The 17,869-nt window shown below is 36.3% G+C and overlaps 1 non-coding gene across 1 annotated transcript; it reads right to left on the reverse strand.

Moving 5' to 3' along the window:
- Positions 1–8,600: 8,600 nt before the first annotated feature.
- Positions 8,601–8,707, reverse strand: LOC145065215 (small nucleolar RNA R71). The gene has a single exon (XR_013688361.1). It is a non-coding gene; the product is annotated as a small nucleolar RNA R71 (small nucleolar RNA).
- Positions 8,708–17,869: the final 9,162 nt, after the last annotated feature.

A 17,869-nucleotide genomic window follows, 5' to 3' on the forward strand; every position in this document is an offset into this window, starting at 1 on the left:
TTTTCCCCATGCTAGCCGACTTGTTCAATGGCTTCTGTGAAGGAAGATTTTGGTTTCCACCCAAGTATTTCTCTCTTAACGTAGTTTCCATCACTGCAATAAATGTTCTGATTGTGATGAAACTCCCTATGGGTTTTTATATTCAGGGCCAAGTAGCCAAGCTAGGAAGCATGGCGACTATGGCGTTCATGTCCACCATGGTGGCTAACATGCTCCCTTCTTTGGGATATATGGACAACAAGACACTTGTTGATAGTGTCATAGGTTTTACTATTCCAATTATCCTCGTAATTGTGGATAGTTTTATGGAGTTTAATACCGGTGTTATTAGCCACGTAAAAAATTTAGCATACACCCTCATCGCTATGCTAGTCTTCTTACTAATAATTTTGATTTCTGCTGCTATAGCAATTCCTTCTCTTAAGCAGATTTTAGAAGCCCGGTATCAAGCCACTAGCCAAAGAGTGTCAAGAAATCAACGTCCAGAAGATAGATTCAATGTGGAGAAGCTGAGAGAATATGTGAAAATACATCTAATCTTGGCAGAAACTTGCGACCCTCAGTTTGCTTTGGCTAGTAGTCCATTATCCTCTACTTCTGGCTTAATTTGCTTACTTGTTTTAATCATCTACATACCTGTGGCTGCGTTAGTATTGATAACAGATCATGAGAGAATGTCCGGATCTCGTTATAGATGGTGGCCAACCATTACAATACAGTCTATTGGAGTTGTAGTGGGTTCCATTGCTCCGATATGTAGATATTTCACAGCCACTCGTTTGGAAACTTCTGCTGTTTTTAAAGTAGAAGAGTATTGGACACTAAAGTTGAGCGAGTGGAAAGAAAGTCGTATCTCTTTTCTATCAAATGGCCGATCAAGGAATGTAATCTTTAAATTGAATAACCACATTCTCAGTCTTTGGATTGGATTTCAGAAGGGCATTGTTGTAATGTGCCAAATAATAGGCATCATCCCCATCAACATAGTTTTTCTAATATGTGTCGCTTATTGTTATTTCATGTCATTATAGGAAGTCGGAAATTTGCGGTTTGCTCCACCCTTAAGGAGTGATTTCTTATATATTAGAATTCGTGTATGTTACTATGTTGTGATGATTCTTAATGTTATATATGTATCTAGATATTTGGCTCGTTGGATGTAGTCGTATGGGACTTGATGTTTATGTTCTAGCGGTTTTTAGAATCATGCTCAGTCTAAATTGAAACTGATCAAGTGAAAAAATAAATGAAAGATAACAAAATGCATGGTGATTTTTCTCCTTTAATTTTCCTTTAGAAAAGGTCTATATGACTATATGACTATATCAGTATCTATTTAGCACAAGGTTGCAACATGCCCGCATCATTGGATAACATGAGACTGCAGAAATAACATAACATAAGTAACATGTCGAAACTGGGGAATTTCAAGTAGTTTGAACAGGGAAGGATAAATATGGATGAATGCTTAGAAAATGCCAGTAATTACGGTGCAACCCTGAAAACTTAAGAATTCATTATTAATCGATTGAATTAACTTTAACTGTGTTATGGCCTATCTCTGGGTTCTAGCGGAGAGCAACTAACTTCAATAAACATAGATAACTGGAAATTTTAATTAGCAGATCGGCTTTCGTGAGTGAAGGAAAAATCAAGCGTCCAAAATGGACTCACATTCTATTTTAGGAAAGGGAAGTAAGCCTTTCAAGTGAAAGTTGGACAACACCAAAAGGATGGCATGTAGTCTTCAGTCTTTTTTTTTTTTTTTTTTTTTTTTTTTTTTAAATCTTTCTTTTTGATCCCTCGGTAGATGCACAAAAGACTGTCTCCATGCTTGACACCCATCCACCTCAATGGCGACTTTTGAATATTATAAGACTGTATATTACTAGCTTTTTTTTGTACTACCTTTGTTTATATCTCATTTAACCGTTGCTTTCGCTTGAGACATGAACTCCATGGTACAAAAAATCAAAAACCATTTGCAGCTTTAAAATATGGGAACCATGCATACTTTCATGCTTTTCTTTTGAATTCTCCATACTTTGTACGAAGATAGCCTATAAATGATAGTCACCGTACATACGTGCCATCCCATTAAATGCATTAATTATTTCATGAATCTCCTTTTCCATAAGATTGGAGGGAGTCATTTCGGCAACCATCTTTGTTGGCTCGGTAAGAAACATACCGCAACCTTGGCGTGCTGAGTGTTGAGCCCCAACTCGGTAGATTCTTGCCACATTCACCCTCTCTCCTCCATACAATTTATGACCGCTTTTACCCTAAAAATCCAAAAAAGTTGAAAATGCAAAAATATTTATGGATCAATCATTTTACAAGGATATATTAAGTATTTGCATATTTAATTTAAATTATAACAAATTAAATTCAAATCTTAATCTTCTGAATTTTATTTACTTAAAATAATAGATTAACTGAATTTTTATTTTATTTTTTTTTATTAATATTTGACAAAAATAATTTTTATTAATTTTTTTTGTTAAAAAAAGTCATTTTTTATAATTTATCATTCATTAGATATTATTAATTATAAATGAGTAAAACACGTTTGTAATTATAAAACTATAAATTTGTAAGGCAAAATGACACAAACGTTTTACGAACTTTTTAGGATTGGTTCATTTACTCCCAAAACTATTTCTGTGGCCTTATGAAGGAATAAAGTCGATGTCTACCTGTTTTTTTTGTCATTAGTACCTAATGAAAGTCAAAGAAGTAATTTCAAATAAATATTTGAATAATTGACCAAATACAAAGTATCCCATTGTCAATACAAATTATCCCATCATCAATAACAATTAATTGGCCAAATACAAATTATCCCATGGACTAAATATGATTTCTAATTAATATATTATTTCCATAATACATTAATAAATCATTTATTTTGATTTCTAATTAATTATTAACCAAGTAATAAATTCATTAATCATTCTTCTCTATCTAAAAGTTATCCTATTAAATTGTCATGTTTGAAGGCAATCCAAAAAGACTGTGCTATTATTAATTTAAGTTTATACCAATTATAGGTATGGGCTTAGACACCTAATCCAACAATAACATTATCTAAAACTCAATACAGTCATTCTTCTATCCAATATTAGTCATTTAAATCTCAAAAAAATCATCTAAAATTTTGAGTTACTTACCAGCACCAATGTAAGCAACATACGATGAGAAAAGGATAGCCAAAGGAAAAAACGCAATCATCAAGTTATAATAAACAACTTGATTCTTAAATTTGAAATTTCTATCCTCACGATTGTTATTTATTGTGGATTCAATTTGATGATGTTTGCAAAAAGGGAGGTGTAGAAGATCACTAGTTTGCAATTGATCCTTAATTTGTTTAAAATTTCGTTTTCGTGGTGGAATTGGTAAATCTTCATTTATCTACAAACAAATAGTTTGCAATTGGATTACGGCATCCCTCTTCCGAATTGTGAATTATTGTGTTAGGTCCTAGCCTTAATGTTTCATTTGGGTGTTATATTAAGGATTTAATCATCTAAACTTGAATTTCTCCCTTCTAGATGTCTAGTTCTTACAATTATGGTATTCCCGAATCTTATGGAAAAAGCTTTCCTCATGAGGATGATGTTCCTAAAAATCATTCTGCACTTCCTCCACCTCCTCCAATAGTTCTCCCTGACCCACATGTTCTTCGACTTGAAAAGTTCAAGGTCACTCAAACCTTATTGGAAAGCAAACACCAAGATGAATGATCTGTGTTTGCACATGTCTTGGAGATGAAGCCATACATTGACAGGATGGGAATGTTAGGAGTCATTGTCTCGAGGAAGTTGGTTGTTGACTTGGTTCTTCAATCACTTCCTGAGTCATGTACTGAGTTCATTAAAGATTACTATATGACAGATCGCGACATAACCCTTATTGATCTTACCTATTTGCGAATTGCTACTGAATCAACAATGATTTGCTGCACGGGTAATGGAAATTTGATTGGAAGATCTATTTCGCAAACTTCCATGGACATTAATAATGGAAATATTGGAAGTCCAAAAAAGTGTTCTCTTCCTAATGGAAAGGGATCGGCCATGGTCAAACCGTTTGACCAAATGGTAAAGAGAAAGGCTAAGTCTGAGATTGTCCTGTATGACATTCCGAAAGAGACTGTTTGTTTCTACTGCCAAGAAAAGGGGCTTTGGATGCAAAGCTGTCATATCTACCTAAAGGACCATAAGGATGGCAAAGTCAAAATGTTTGACTCTACTTCACGTACTTCCACTATCTAACTTTATTAAGTTCCTATTTATAGATTCTTAATACATGATGTGATGAGATTACATTTTAATGTTTTGTAGTATCAAAAAAATAAAAAGGGAGCTTAAAGGAAGAGTAAGCTGAGTCTGATCGCGAAGAGATGGATATCGATTGCATGGTTCGATGATTAGAATTTTGAGCTACTAGTTAAGAGTTAAGATAGATTGGTTAGGAATATTTAGAAACATAGTTTTCACTTGTAATTGCTTTGTAAGGACAAATTTTTCTGAACAATTTATAAATAAAAAAAATTTGATTTTATCTTATTTTATATTTCCTTGCAATGAAATTTGTGAAAATTGGTGTTTTATATATTTTTAACAATGTTGAAAATGGATTTGATTCTATCGTTTGTGGTAGTGTCGAAATTTACCAAATAAGGAAAGATTATCATCACCCAAGTTTCAATTGAATAGAAACGGAGACATATGAGACATAAGAGCTATCGATTATTCTTGTGTTTCACTTCACATGTTTTTACTTCCCAAATAATATGATTATTCAAATATCCACAATCAATCATACTTTGGAAGTAGGTAATAAGGTAAGACTGTCATGAATCCGTCTGTAGATTGTCTAAAGTGTTTAGATATATTTGATGCAGTGTTCATAAGTACTCTTGTAATAAGATTTTAGTATTGGATTAAACCCACACTCATGTGAATCACTTCATGGATTTTATCACGAGTGATTGTGAGACGATAATATCATATATTTTTAAAACTGAGACATATGAGTTTGTAGTTTACATGTCGGTTGCACATTAATGATATGTAAAAGCACCAGTAACATAGTGTTATAAAATATATTGTTGTGTGTGATTTGATGAGTAAATAGAGCAAACATATGAGTCGAAGTTTAACCGTTCCTTTTACCCTAATAGGGATAAATGTGATATATGTGGGCCCCTCGATAATTTTGTAATGACACTTACAGCGCTCGGCCAAGTCTCGACTGATTTGATTTGTTTAGTTAGTTAGTCGTCATAAATCGGAAATCAAGAAACAACACATAGACAGAGAGAATGATTATAATCCATGTCTCATTTCTATACGATATCTTGTAGAATGGAGGAATATATGATCCCTTATCTAAAGGACGCGTTACTGATAAGATCAAAGTTCGACAGTGAATTTTGAGAGCTACGATTGCTAATTGGATTTTGTACCTACAGTTATAGCTATTAGACTTATCAAAGTAGGAGACTATTGTATTAGGTGTCTAAGCCCATAACTATAATTGGTATGTACTTGACCCGATAGTAGCATGGACCTTTTGGGTTGCCTTCACCAGAACAATTTGATAGGATGGATATTTGAGAAAGAGATTATTTGTGATTTATTAATATATTACAAGAATAATATATTAATATAGAAATCATCTTATTTAATTGGTATTGATCAAGAATTAATTTGGAATTAATTTAATGATCCAAAGAGACTGATTAAACTAACGGGGGCTAATTATGTAAATCACTAATATATATAGTTTTGGCCAATGATCCATGATTGATTAGTGATGGGCTAAGTTTATGTGAGAGTCCATGAAGTGTTAGTCCATAAAGCTATTATATGGATTATTGGATTAAAGGACCAAGCAAGTCGATTAGGGTGTACAAGTTGAAACCCTAGGAATTCCACACAATAAATGTAACCCCTTAGCTCCAAAATCGGCACCCCAAGAGTTCCAACAAGAACCCTGGTCAATTTTGTGCCTCCTATCCTCTCTCTCAAAGTCCTCCATTTGTTCATGGTGTTTGTGACACATTAGAAGCATCACATTTGGGGTGCTAAGCTCTTGAAAGTCCAAGTTCAATAAGCTACAACAAGAGGTAATCTTCTATCTTGATTTTTATGTTGCAAATCTCAAATTGTATGATAGTTAGGATGCATGCTTTGGATAAATGAAAATTGAATGTATAACTAGAGAAAACTTTGATCCAAAGCATTTGGGTTATATGTGCACCATAGGAGTGTTAGAGTACATAAAACCCGACGGGTTATTCATCCAAAAGTCTTGATTAAATTCGGCATATCCCCAATATCTATAATTGTTAGTCTTACGAGAGCTAAGAAGTTATGTATAGATCTATACAGGTCCATGATAACCCCAGTTGTGATTGCTAGCTACAATCTTAACAGGATACCTTCCATATAAAGTTACTGATAGTTTCATTTTCTTACTTCTTTTCCTAGTCTATTTTAGTTCATTCCATCTCATTTTAGTTAATCTTCATCCATATTTTCTATTTTTGTTATTTTTCATCTTTATTGGGTGGTTTCTAGTCTTTTTAGCTTAACTGCAAGATCTTTTCGAAGACTATTCCACATAGAGGAACACGGGACCTTTGGAAGCTTGTGGTTTACTTGAGGGCTTGAAGTGGTGCACTTTGGCTTGTTGTTAACATGATGATGGAGCAAGTTGGGCTTAATCTTTGTTGAAGAATGATGATGGTATGAAGAAAATTTGAGCTATAGAAGCTAAAGGAAGGAATGGGCCATCTTGGGAGAGTTTTAAAGACACATTTGGGAAATCAAGAACCTTGCATGTAGGTTGGAACAAGAAATAGAGAAGTAAACTAGAAGACCAATCAAATGGGCCAAATAGCCCACTCAACAGCATCCACACGGTTCACGTGGATTTACAAAAGGTCTGCATGGATTGTGATGTGAAGGAACCAACTTTTAGCCTTTTTACCTCTATCTAGGGAAAGTTTGTGGGATACTTTTGAGCAACTTTTTGATCCGAGTTTGAACCCTTTTTACTGGGTTTTTGAAGAGAAGAAGAGAGAGAACTCTTGAAGAGAAACTCACATTTTGCTCTCTAGGAAGATTTGAAGATTTGTAGATTTCTTTCATCTTTCATATTGAACAATGTTTGGTATCTCTAATCTTCCTTGTTTTTCTTTAATCTTGGCCATGCTATGCTAGATTTATCTTTGGTCAATGTTGGTTTAACCCACGGGTGATAAGTGTCTTGAGGAATTATTATGAACTTGTGTTTGAAATTTATGTGAATGTTTTCTAGTTAAACATCTTCTTGTGTTTATTTGTTCTTGATCATGTCCTTGGATGAATGGATGTTTATTTTGTTGGCTAATTTCTTGGTTAAGTAATGGACCCTCAAATTAGAAAGCAACAAATGGTTTATATGTTTGTTTTATTTTCATCTATACCATGGAAATATTTCCTCTATAATGATAATGTAAGCATTTGATTCTCCTTTGGACTTGGTGACTCTTAAAAGTCAATGCTAGTTGATTTTCACAAAATTGCATGTTTCATCGGTTTTGTTACTTTGATTAAGGAAATGTTTTTTGATCTCCTATAACCATTTTAATAACAAAGAAGAGTTTAGGTGATTTGTTCTTATGAATTGCTATAGCCAAGTTAAATTAAATTACAAGTGTTGTTCCATTTTGTTTAATGATAAGTTAGCTAATAAATCAATGTGGTGTATTCCAAAATCAACCAACTTCCTTTCATTGATTTTAAATGAAATTATTTACTTGTTTATTTGTAATGCCTACATTCAAGCATAATTTTAATTTTCTGAAAACAATAAAAAAGATTTATGCCCCACCCTACCCCACCCCCATGTTATTTTTATTTTTGTTTCATAAGTACTTGAACAAGTGATTTTTGTAGAGATATAAATTGAACCAATCTCCTTGGATATGATCCATTTACCCCTATAGACTATTTTGTGTGCAAGATTTAGGATTATTTACTTTGTTAGCCTCGACAACCACCAAATTTTGGCGGCATTGTCGGGGATTGTTTTATTTTTAATCAATTTGTTTCTCTATACCCAGATCTCAACGTACAAGTACTTTGATTTATAATCCGAAAATTGAAAAAGAAGCAAGGTGTTTGGAAAAAGAAAGGAGAATAGAACATGGTCAAACTTCAAACCCTAACGGGGACCTAAAGGTTGAAACTGCTTCTTCTATTGACACCGAAACCGAAGTAGAACCTGATTCTACTGGTATCAATTACCCTATTTTGGAAGGAGGTTCAGAATTGAAGTCAAGCCTAGTTCATCACCTTCCAACTTTTCATGGATTGGAGAATGAAGACCTTCACAAGCACTTGAAGATGTTCCACATCATTTGCAATAGCATGAAGCCATAAGGATCAACCAATGACCAAATCAATTTAAGGGAATTCCCCTTTTTATTGGCCGATAGAGCAAAAGATTGGCTATTCTATCTTCTACCGGGGTCAATCAACTCATGGACCGATATGGCAAGAGCTTTCCTTGATAAATTTTATCCCTACTCAAGAGTCTCAAGTCTTAGAAATGAGATTTGTGAAATCTGCCAAGGTCAAAGTGAGAGTTTCCATGATTATTGGGAGAGGTTCAACAACTTGTGTTATAGTTGCCCACAACACAAAATTTTGGAACAACTCCTCATTCAACACTTTTATAAGGGATTGTTACTATGGATAGAAGACTAGTTGATGCTTCAAGGGGTCGAGATGTCTTTAGCAAAACTCCTCAACAAACAAGAAAAATCTTCAATACCATAGCCACCAACTCTCAACATTTTAGCCCCCGAAAAGACATGAAGAGGGACACACATCAAAAATTCAATGAAGTAGTGACATCAAACCTAGAGTCTCAAATTAAAGATCTAACATTCATTGTTCAAAATCTAGCCATGGGACAAACTCCACACGTGATGGTTTTTGGACTATGTGAAACAATGGGACATCCCACGGATACGTGCCCCATTCTCCAAGAAGAAGCAAAAAAAATGTAAATACCACCAGAGAATTCCAAAAACTATCAAAACAACCCATCCAGCTACCAAAATGAATACAATTCAAGTTGGAAGCCAAATTCCAATATGAGCTACAACGCAAGACCATTTCCTCAAAATGCATTGTTTAGGCCTTCTGACTCGCCACAACAACCCTACTACCAACATCCACAACCTCACTATCAACCCAAACCATACCTTCTACATCATCACCAACAACCTCCTCAATCCCAACCAAGTACCCAACAATTCCAAAAAGAGACCATAACTAGTATTTCCAACCTTGAAGAACAAATCTGAGATATAGTTACATCCCTAATCAAGTTGGGGTCTCGTGGAAAACTACTTTCTCAAACTGAAAAGAATCCTAATGTCAATATGGTGACCTTGAGAAGTGGTAAACAAACCAGAGAGTGTAGCTCAAATAAGAAGCCAAAGGAAGACGAGGAAGAAATCTAGATCATTCCCATTGAGGATCATATTATCAAGAATGATGCACAAACTGGAGTACCAAAAAAGACTACCCCTCTAGTGACTCCAATAGCCACTCAACCACCATTTCCCTCCTGACTTGCAACTTCAAAGAAGAATGCGGAGGAGAAAGAGATCTTGGACACCTTCCAAAAGGTGGAGGTAAACATTCCTTTCCTTGATTCAATCAAACAAATCCCTAGATATGAAATTTGTTTTTGAAAAAACTTTGCATGAACAAATGAAAATTGAAATGGAATGAAAAGATTTCAATTAATGAAAATGCATCCGTAGTTTTGCTAAGAAAACTTCCGCCTAAGTGCAAAGACCCCGAAATGTTTACAATTCCTTGAAAAATAGGGGATGTCACCTTTAGTAGTTACTTGCTTGATCTTGGTGCTTCTATTAATGGCATGCCCTATTCGGTATATAAATCACTAAAAGTTGGTCCTTTAAATAAAACGGTTGTCATAATTTAACTTGCGGATAAATCAATGTTTTCCTAGAGGTGTCTTAGAAGATTTTTTGGTGTAAGTGAATCAATTGTTCTTCCCAGAGGGTTTCTATGTGATTGATTTAGAGTAACAAGTATCCTCCAAATCGGCTCTAATCTTGCGTGGAATACGGTTTTTAAAAAAGGCTTGGACAAAAATCGATGTGTATGCGGGTAGTTTAATAATGGAATTTGATGGTGAAACAATAAGCTTTAATATTTATGATGTTATGAGATATCCTACTGATGTATCACTTTATATTTTGTTGGTGCTGTTGAACCACTAACCCAAGAGTTGTTTGAGTTGAAGAATGGTGGCATGTTAGAGATGGTTCTCAGGAAAGGGTTTGATTGCGGGAAACTAGCCAAGAAATTAAAGCTCTATTCTCTAGATCCGGAAATTGAAAAGTTCGTTAGCAATTTGGAGGTCAAGAAAACTACACAATTTAGTGTGAAGCAAATCGAGTTGCCTCAAACTCACACAAAGTTGCCACCGTCCCTTGTTCAACCACCAAAATTGGAATTGAAGGTCCTACCTCAACACTTGAAATATGCTTATTTAGGAAATAACTGTTGGAATAGTGTCTAAGGCTACAACTATATTAGGCAAGTATTTGACCCGGTTGAGCATGGTCCTTTTGGGTTGCCTTCACCATAGCAACTTGACAGGATGATTTATAATGAGAGAAGTAATATTATTAATATATTATAAGAATAATATAAGCAATAATAATATTATTATTTGATTAATATAAGTCATAGATTAATTAGGAATTAATTTGGTGACTTAAAGAGATTAATTAAATAAAGGGGTATAAACTGTCAATTGTTTGATAGTTTCACTTTGAGTCATAATTGTCACTCCTCTAATGGCTTACAAACACCAACTAGCAAGGAGGATGATTTGAGAGAGAGGAGAGAAGAGAAATTCGGCCAGGGTTTCTTCTCTAAGCACAAGTCCCGAAATCCCTTAGCCCTTGGGGTCTATTTATACTTGTAAGGCTCCTAGGGTTTCACCCTTGAACCCTAATTGGATAACTTAAGCCCTAAGCAATCCAAATCCTTTCCATGATAAGCCTTGGACGATTTTATGGCTATCCTTAGCCCTAGAAATCGTCCACCCCTTATCCATAAAGGATATATAACCCTCTAAAGCCTCAAGGACAACAAGATCAAGCAAGTGATTCAAGGTAAACTTCTAATCTCTGATTTCATATTATTGTTATTGTATATTAGCCATTAGAAGTCTTTGATTCAATGTATGTTCAATTAGAGAAACCTAGATCCAAGCATTAGGGTTACATGTGCACATAGGAATGTTCATATGGCCAAAACCCATCAGTGGTATCAGAGGCTAGATTGGTTTCTATTGAATTCATACTTTGATTGCTTGTTTGTTGCTGGAAAAATCGTTTTTTTTTGTCCTCTGGCTAATGAACTCGGCGAGTTCGGGCGTCAGAAAAAGGAAACTTCAGGATTTCTTGCTGTTTATCTTTGAGATACTTGCCTTAATCATATTAGATCAATATAAATCCGATTTTATGATATATATGAGTATATTCTTGACCTAATTGAAAATATTTATCAATTAATAAAATATTTGTTTCCTTATGTGATAATTGATTAATTATTTTATTAAATTAGTAAATTGTTTTGCAAGAAATCATTAAATAAATCAAATATGGATAATTATAGAATTAATTGTTAATTAAGATTATTTGTTATTTGATCCTCTATGTTTTAAAAGTTTAAAACTTGCCCTCAAGTTTTGAAATTTATGTTTTGTGATTAAAAGTTTAATTTAGACAATTTAAATTTCAAACCCTAGAATTTTACAAGTTTAAAATCCAACCTTATACTACTATAATATTACAAGATTAATATATATATATATATATATATATAATTAAAATGCTAGTCTTACCGTTAGTAGGCGTCATTCACAAAGCCGGTCTATAAGGTGGGTGTAAGGTTGCTGCCTATAAAATGACGCTTAATGGGTGTACACTCATACCCACCGCTTGCTTGATTGGTGGAGGGTCGTTAGCCGAACGGGTAGTATAGGGCAACCTCATCTCTTCATTAAAAGTATAATATAAAATACAAAGTAACTACATGTTTTTCAAAAATTTCCCAATCTTAGTTACTTTAGGAAAAGTGAATTGATGCAATCCCATGAAATTACACTTTGCACCCTTGCTAAGAAGTTAGTGGAGCGTGTGTGGTTTACCGGCACACTAATTGGTTCTAAGCAAAGGTGGCAAAGGGTGATTCATTGTTTATCATAGTTCGATTGAGCATGTGTGGTTTACCGGCACATTGAATAGGTGATCATTACAATGAAGGCACCATGTAAATTTGCATGGTAATTCACACCCACTTTGTGATCCTCGGTATCCCAGTCATAAACGAGAGGGGCATATCGAGATTTAAACATGCCATTGAAAAGTTTTCAATGAATCTCATCCAAACCGAGGAATTCTCAATACATTTAGAATTTAAAGTTATGTGGTGGAGAATTAGTGAATCATCATTCACTTACCTTCAAATTGTTTGGATGTTAGATTACGGCATCCCTTTTCTAATATGTAAATATTGTTGTTGGATCCTAGCCCTAATTTTTCTTATTGGGTGATAATTAGGGATTCATATTCTAATCTATCTTTGTCCTTTCTATTTGTAGATGTCGAACGCAAACAACGCTGCTGCCAGTTCATTCACATTGATGAGCCTTTGTCAAAAGGTTACTTTCAATGGGAGGAGCTTTAGCGAATGGATAAGATACATTCGCAGAATTGCTCGCTATGAGGACAAGGAGTATGTCCTAGATGAGAAGCTTGAGAAAATCAACCCAGAAATCGCTACTCCGGCTGAAATGACCACTTTTGAAACTCACGAGCGTGATGCAACGAAGGTACATTGCATCATGATAGCCACCATGAATGCCGAATTCCAAAAGTCCTATGAGGACATGTATCCGTATGAAATGCACCAAGACTTGTTGGAGAGATACCACCAGAACGTGAGGCAAGAGCGTTACGAGATTTTCACTAACATGATTTCTGCTAAAATGGGTCATGGATAATCTCTTACCGTGCACCAGCAAGGTATGTCGATCGTCTTCGCAAGTTGAATGTTGACTTTGGGGAAGACTTGGCGATCGACATGGTGCTTCACTCTTTGCCTCCGTGTTACAATCACTTTAGGATGACCTACCACATGAACAAGGAAGAGGTCACCCTAAGCAAGCTCCAAGGTCTCCTTAGGGTTGCTGAAAGCAACCTAAAGGACAAGTCTGTTGCACCCACTCCCAATCCACCTGCTGCTCCTGTTTTGGCCAGTGGGCAAGGAAGAGGCAAGAAGAGGAAGGCTCCGTCTAAGAGCCACCGCAAGGGAAAGTCCTGAGATGGTTCCTCTTCTAGTGGGACCAAAGTTGATCCTGCTAAACCCTGTCCTAACCCTAAGGAGGCAGAGTGCCATCATTGCCATAAAATAGGGCATTGGAAGAAAGATCAAGCCATCTTTCGCATGTATTTATACAATTAAATCTAATGATTCATCTCATGCTAATTCTTGGGTCCTTGATACCGGTTGTGGTTACCATATTTGTTTCGGTTTGTAGGGACTAAGAAGAAATAGGGATGTGGAGCATGGAAGAATAAATCTAATCATGGGGAACAGAAGATCGTCGCCTGTGACCAAGATTGGAGTGTATTCTTTAGTGCTTAGGAATGGTTTATCTTTAGATTTGAACAATTGTTGCTATTCGCCAGAAATGGCTAGAAACATCATTTCATTTCATGGTTTGTTTAGACAAGGTTTTAGATTTTCTTTTAATAATGAGAATGGTTCTATTCTTGCTTATCTAAATGGTGTCTTATATTTTGAAGCTATACCATGTAATGGAATTTATGAAACTGTTATGATTGTAGATAACTTAGGAAATGATGTTTTATGCATGGATTCTTCCAATGGTGTGGATAGAGCATCCTTGTGGCATTGTCGTCTTGGACATGTCAACAAGAAGCGCATAGCCCAACTCCAAAAGGATGGAGTGTTGGAGTCTTTATACCTTAGGGAAGATGACACATGCGAGTCTTGTTTACTTGGAAAGATGACGAAGTCACCCTTCACAAGTACATGTGAAAGGGGTGAGGGTCTATTAGACCTAATACATACCGATGTATGTGGATCGTTTAGATCAACCACGAAGGATGGAAACTGCTTCTATGTGACTTTTACCGATGACTATAGTAGATATGGGTATATTTACTTAATCAAGCAAAAGTCGGAAACTTTTGAAAAGTTCAAAGAGTTCAAAAATGAAGTGGAGAATCAATTGGGCAGGAAAATCAAGATGCTTCGATCCGATCGAGGAGGAGAGTACCTAAGTCTTGAATTCCACTATTGTCTCAAGGAGTGTGGAATAGTTTCACAATTCACGCCACCTAGGACACCGCAGTTGAATGGTGTGGCAGAAAGGTGTAATCGAACCTTGTTAGACATGGTTCGCTCTATGATGAGTCGTGCTTCACTACCTATCTCTTTTTGGGGGTATGCCTTAGAGACTGCCGCCCATATCCTTAACCGAGTCCCTACTAAGAAGGTTGCCAAAACACCTCACGAGATGTGGACAGGGAAAGCTCCCTCGTTGGTGCATATCAAGGTTTGGGGTTGCGAGGCTTTCGTAAGACGAGATACTCACGAAAAGCTCGAACCTCGTAGTGAGCAATGTATTTTCATCGGCTACCCGCAGAAATCCTTTGGATATCTCTTCTATAGACCGAAGGACAATGTTGTCTTTGTTGCGAGGAGATGAGTTTTCCGAGAGCGAGAACTCATAAGCCAAGGAGACAGTGGGAGGTAAATCGAGCTTGAAGAGATTTAAGAATCGATAGATGAAGGAACCTCTACCGCTGACACTCAACCCGAGGAGGAAACTCCGGTTGAACCGATTGACGAGTCCTTACCTCTTAGACGTTCCGAAAGAGTTAGAGTTCAACCTCCGTTTTATGGTTTTCATATTACTACCAAAGGGGATACGTATATAAGTGATGGTACACTAATAAATCTAGATGAACCTAATAGCTATAAGGAAGCCATGGCAGGCTCAGAGTCTGCGAAATGGAAAGAGGCGATGGACAGCGAGATCCAGTCCATGTATGACAACAAAGTTTGGAATTTGGTTGATAATGTGCCCGGACGTAAGACCGTCGGGTGCAAATGGATCTTCAAGAAGAAGACCGACGTGGATGGAAACGTACACACATATAAGGCGCGATTGGTTGCGAAGGGCTTTACTCAAACTCCCGGAGTTGACTATGATGATACCTTCTCACCAGTTGCGAAGATTAAGTCTATTAGAGTGATGCTAGCTATTGCCGCATTTCATGATTATGAGATTTGGCAAATGGATGTCAAAACCGCTTTCCTTAATGGGAAGTTGGATGAGGATGTCTACATGGCTCAGCCAGAGGGCTTTGTCGATCCGAAGCATCCGAATAGAGTGTGTAAGCTTGAGAAGTCCATTTACGGACTTAAGCAAGCGTCTCGCAGATGGAATCTTTGCTTCGATGAGAAAGTCAAAGAGTTTGGATTTGTACGAAGCGAATATGAATCGTGTGTATATGTCAAAGCCAGTGGGAGTATAGTAAGCTTCCTCGTTCTGTATGTCGACGACATACTACTCATAGGAAACGACGTCCCAACTCTGTAGGAGATTAAGTCCTGGCTCGGGAAGTGCTTCGCTATGAAGGACCTCGGAGAGGCTTCCTATATTTTGGGAATAAGGATAGTGAGAGAAAGAAGTAAGAGACTAATAGGACTTAGTCAGAACACTTACTTAGATAAGGTAGTAAAAAGTTTTAGTATGGAAAAATCAAAGAAGGGAGAATTACCAATACAAAGTAATGCCAAGTTGAGTAAGACTCAAAGTCCGAGTACTAAAGCTGAAATAGCAGAAATGAGACGAGTACCATACGCTTCCGCAGTTGGCTTAATCATGTATGCTATGACTTGTACTCGCCCTGATGTAGCCTTTGCTTTGAGCATGGTTAGCAGATATCAAGGTAACCCTGGTAGAGCCCATTGGATTGCGGTCAAGAATATCCTTAAGTACCTTTGGAGGACGAAGGAGAGGTTCTTAGTCTTCGGAGGGAGTGATGACTTGAAGGTGAGAGGGTATAGTGACACCAGCTTTCAGACTGACAGGGACAACTACCGTTCGCAGTCAGGCTGGGTCTTTACCCTGAATGGAGGAGCAGTAACTTGGAAAAGTTCCAAGCAGGAAACCGTAGCTGATTCAACGTTCGAACCAGAGTACATTGCAGCAAGCGAAGCGTCGAAGGAGGCAATATGGTTAAAGAACTTCATCGGTGATCTTGGAGTTGTACCCACCATAAAGGAGCCCATGGAGATTTTCTGTGATAATGAAGGAGCGGTTTCCTTGAACAAGGAACCGAGGGATCATGGTAGATCTAGACATATCGACAAAAAATATCACTTTATTAGACATCGTGTAAAAGAAGGACAACTCGTAGTGAAGAGGATATCATCAGAAGATAACCTAGCAGATCCGCTTACGAAGGGACTGAGTAGGGTTAAGCACTTGCAGCATGCTAGGAGTATTGGGCTGAAGGATGATATTAGTATAGATTAGATATTAGTAGAAACGTATAATAGATAAATGTAATTAACATTTGATGATTAAATAAAAGAGTATTATTTATGAGTAATGTTATTGTCTTATGTTGGAAGTAGGTATGAATGAAGATTGTCATGAATTGGTGTGCAGATTGTCTAAATGGTATTAGACATAGCAAAACGTTGCTGCAGCGTTCATGAGTGCTTATGAACTGGTTTTGAGCATTGGAACAAACCCGCGCTTGCTAGAATCACCTTATGGAATGTGATAAAAGGGGTGATCGCAAGACGATAATATCATATAGTCTTAAAACCAATATATATGGTTTGTTATTTGTTGATTGGTTGTACATTGATAATGCGAAACCGCATCAGTAACTTGATGTTATAAAACACATTGTTGTGTATGGCTGATTAATGAATAAGTAAATGCATATAAATCGAAGTTTATCTGTTACTTTTATCCCAAGAGGGTAAAAGCAATATCTCGACCGCTCGATGAATTGATTTGACTTATGTGTCGGGCCCGGTCAGAACTGAATTGATGTGTTTGATTAAGTTGTATGTCAAATGAATCGGAGATCGAGAAACCAAATGCTAGACAAATTGCTCCATAGAATTGTCGGCATGATGTCTAAACAGAGGACTGTACGATCCTTTATCTAAAGGACAAGATTGATTAGATCAGAGTTTGACAGCGTCTTTGAGAGCTACGATTGCTAATCAGAATATACTTGTATATATAGTTACTAGACTTATCCAAGTGGGAGACTATTGGAATAGTGTCTAAGGCTACAACTATATTAGGCAAGTATTTGACCCGGTTGAGCATGGTCCTTTTGGGTTGCCTTCACCATAGCAACTTGATAGGATGATTTATAATGAGAGAAGTAATATTATTAATATATTATAAGAATAATATAAGGATTAATAATATTATTATTTGATTAATATAAGTCATAGATTAATTAGGAATTAATTTGGTGACTTAAAGAGATTAATTAAATAAAGGGGTATAAACTGTCAATTGTTTGATAGTTGCACTTTGGGCTATATATCCTTTATGCATAAGGGGTGGATGATTTCTAGGGCTAAGGATAGCCATAAAATCGTCCAAGGCTTATCATGGAAAGGATTTGGATTGCTTAGGGATTAAGGGTGAAACCCTAGGAGCCTTACAAGTATAAATA

Source organism: Lactuca serriola, chromosome 7 (genome assembly GCF_051521515.1).
Source record: "Lactuca serriola cultivar US96UC23 chromosome 7, Lser_US96UC23_V15, whole genome shotgun sequence".
Taxonomy (NCBI): domain Eukaryota; kingdom Viridiplantae; phylum Streptophyta; class Magnoliopsida; order Asterales; family Asteraceae; genus Lactuca; species Lactuca serriola.